This window comes from Lagenorhynchus albirostris, chromosome X (assembly GCF_949774975.1).
Source record: "Lagenorhynchus albirostris chromosome X, mLagAlb1.1, whole genome shotgun sequence".
NCBI classification, from domain to species: domain Eukaryota; kingdom Metazoa; phylum Chordata; class Mammalia; order Artiodactyla; family Delphinidae; genus Lagenorhynchus; species Lagenorhynchus albirostris.
In genome coordinates, this window is record NC_083116.1 from 79770749 (window position 1) to 79773954 (window position 3206).

Genomic DNA, 3206 nt, shown 5'->3' on the forward strand with positions numbered 1-3206 from the left:
TCGTATGGTTTTTCCCCTTCAATTTGTGAATATGGTGTATCACATTGATTGATTGGCATATATTGAAGAATCCTTGCATTCCTGGAATAAACCCCACTTGATCAAGTTGTATGATCCTTTTAATGTGCTGTTGGATTCTGTTTGCTAGTATTTTGTTGAGGGTTTTTGCATCTATGTTCATCAGTGATATTGGCCTGTAGTTTTCTTTCTTTGTCACATCCTTGTCTGGTTTTGGTATCAGGGTGATGGTGGCCACATAGAATGAGTTTGGGAGTGTTCCTCACTCTGCTATATTTTGGAAGAGTTTGAGAAGGTAGGTGATAGCTCTTCTCTAAATGTTTAATAGAATTTACCTGTGAAGCCGTCTGGCCCTGGGCTTTGATTTGTTGGAAGATTTTTAATCACAGTTTCAATTTAAGTGCTGGTGATTGGTCTGTTCATATTTTCTATTTCTTCCTGATTCAGTCTTGGCAGGTTGTGCATTTCTAAGAATTTGTCCATTTCTTCAAGGTTGTCCATTTTATTGGCATAGAGTTGCTTGTAGTAATCTATCATGATCTTCTGTATTTCTGCAGTGTCACTTCTTACGTCTCATTTTACATTTCTAATTCTATTGATTTGAGTCTTCTCCTTATTTTTCTTGATGAGTCTGGCTAACAGTTTATCATTTTTGTTTATCTTCTCAATGAACCAGCTACTAGTTTTATTGATCATTGCTATGGTTTCCTTCATTTCTTTTTCATTTATTTCTAATCTGATCTTTATGATTTCTTTCCTTCTGCTAACTTTGGGGTTTTTTTTTTCCTCTTCTTTCTCTAATTTCTTTAGGTGCCAAGTTTAGGTTGTTTTTTCGAGATGTTTCCTGTTTCTTAAGGTAGGGTTGTATTGCTATAAACTTCCCCCTTAATACTAATTTTGCTGCATCCCATAGGTTGGGTCATCGTGTCCCCATTGTCATTTGTTTCCAGGTATTTTTTGATTTCCTCTTTGATTTCTTCCATGATCACTTAGTTATTTAGCAGTGTATTGTTTAGCCTCCATGTGTTTGTATTTTTTACAGATCTTTTCCTGTAATTGATATCTAGTCTCATAGCAATGTGGTCAGAAAAGATACTTCATACAATTTCAATTTTCTTAAATTTACTAAGGCTTGATTTGGAACCAAGATATGATCTATCCTGGAGAACGTTCCATGAGCACTTGAAAAAAATATGTATTCTGTTGTTTTTGGATGGAATGTCCTCTAAATATCAATTAAGTCCATCTTGTTTAATGTATCATTTAAAGCTTGTGTTTCCTTATTTATTTTCATTTTGGATGATCTGTTCATTGGTGAAAGTGGGTGTTAAAATCCCCTAGTATGAATGTGTTACAGTCAATTTCCCCTTTTATGGCTAGTTAGTATTTGCCTTATGTATTGATGTGCTCCTATGTTGGGTGCATAAATATTTACAATTGTTATATCTTCTTCTTGAATCAATCCCTTGATCATTATGTAGTGTCCTTCTTTGTCTCTTGTAATAGTCTTTATTTTAAAGTCTATATTTTGTGATATGAGAATTGCTACTCCAGCCTTCTATTGGTGTCATTTTGCATGGCATATATTTTTCCATCCCCTCACTTTCAGTCTATATCTCTCTCTAGGTCTGAAGTGGTCTGTTGTAGTCAACATATATATGGGTCTTGTTTTTGTATCCATGTACCCAGTCTGTGTCTTTTGGTGGGAGCATTTAATCCATTTACATTTAAGATCATTATCAATATGTATATTCCTATTCCTAGTTTCTTAATTGTTTTGGGTTTGTTATTGTAGGTCTTTTAGTTCTCTTGTGTTTCTTGCCTAGAGTAGATCCTTTAGCATTTGTTGTAAAGCTGGTTTGGTGGTGCTGAACTCTCTCAGGTTTTGCTTGTCTGTAAAGGTTTTAAATTCTCCACCAAATCTGAATGAAATCCTTGCTGGGTAGAATAATCTTGATTGTAGATTTTTCTTCTTCATCACTTTTAATATGTCTTGCCAGTCCCTTCTGACTTGCAGAGTTTCTGCTGAAAGATCAGCTGTTAACCTTATGGGGATTCCCTTTTGTGTTATTTGTTGTTTTTCCCTTGCTGCTTTTAATATGTTTTTTTGTATTTAATTTTTGACAGTTTGATATGATATGATATGATAATATGTGTCTTGGCGTGTTTATCCTTGGATTTATCCTGTATGGGACTCTCTGTGCTTCCTAGGCTTGATTAACTCTTTCTTTTCCCATATTAGGGAAGTTTTCAAATATAATCTCTTCAAATATTTTCTCATTCCCTCTCTTTTTCTATTCTTCTTCTGGAACCACTATAATTTGTATGTTGGTGTGTTTAATGTTGTCTCAGAGGTCTCTGATGCTGTCCTCAGTTCTTTTCATTCTTCTTTCTTTGTTCTGCTCTGCAGTACTTATTTCCAATATTTTATCTTCCAGGTCACTTATCCGTTCTTCTACCTCAGTTATTCTTCTATTGATCCCTTCTAGAGTATTTTTAATTTCATTTATTTTGTTATTCCTCGTTGTTTGTTTCATCTTTGGTTCTTCAGTTCCTTGTTAAATGTTTCTTGCATTTTCTCTATTCTATTTCCAAGATTTTGGATCATCTTTACTATCATTATTCTGAATTATTTTTCAGGCAGACTGCCTATTTCCTCTTCATTTGTTGGGTCTGGCGGGTTTTTATCTTGCTCCTTCATCTGCTGTGTGTTTTTCTGTCTTCTCATTTTGCTTTTCTTACTGTGTTTGGGGTCTCCTTTTTGCAGGCTGCAGGTTCGTTGTTCCTGTTGATTTTGATGTCTGTCTCCAGTGACTAAAGTTGGTTCAGTGGGTTGTGTAGGCTTCCTGGTGGAGGGGACTAGTGCCTGTGTTCTGGTGGATGAGGCTGAATCTTGTCTCTCTGTTGGGAATGTCTGGTGGTGTGTTTTGGGGTGTCTGTGGACTTATTATGATTTTAGGCATCTTCTCTGCTAATGAGTGGGGTTGTTTTCCTGTCTTGCTAGTTGTTTGGCAGAGGCGGTCCAGCACTGTAGCTTGCTGGTCGTTGAGTGAAGCTGGATGTTGGTGTTGAAATGGAGATCTCTGGGATATTTTTGCCATTTGATATTACATGGAGCTGGGAGGTCTCTTGTAGACCAGTGTCCTGAAGTTGGCTCTCCCAACTCAGAGGCAGAGCACTGATTCCTG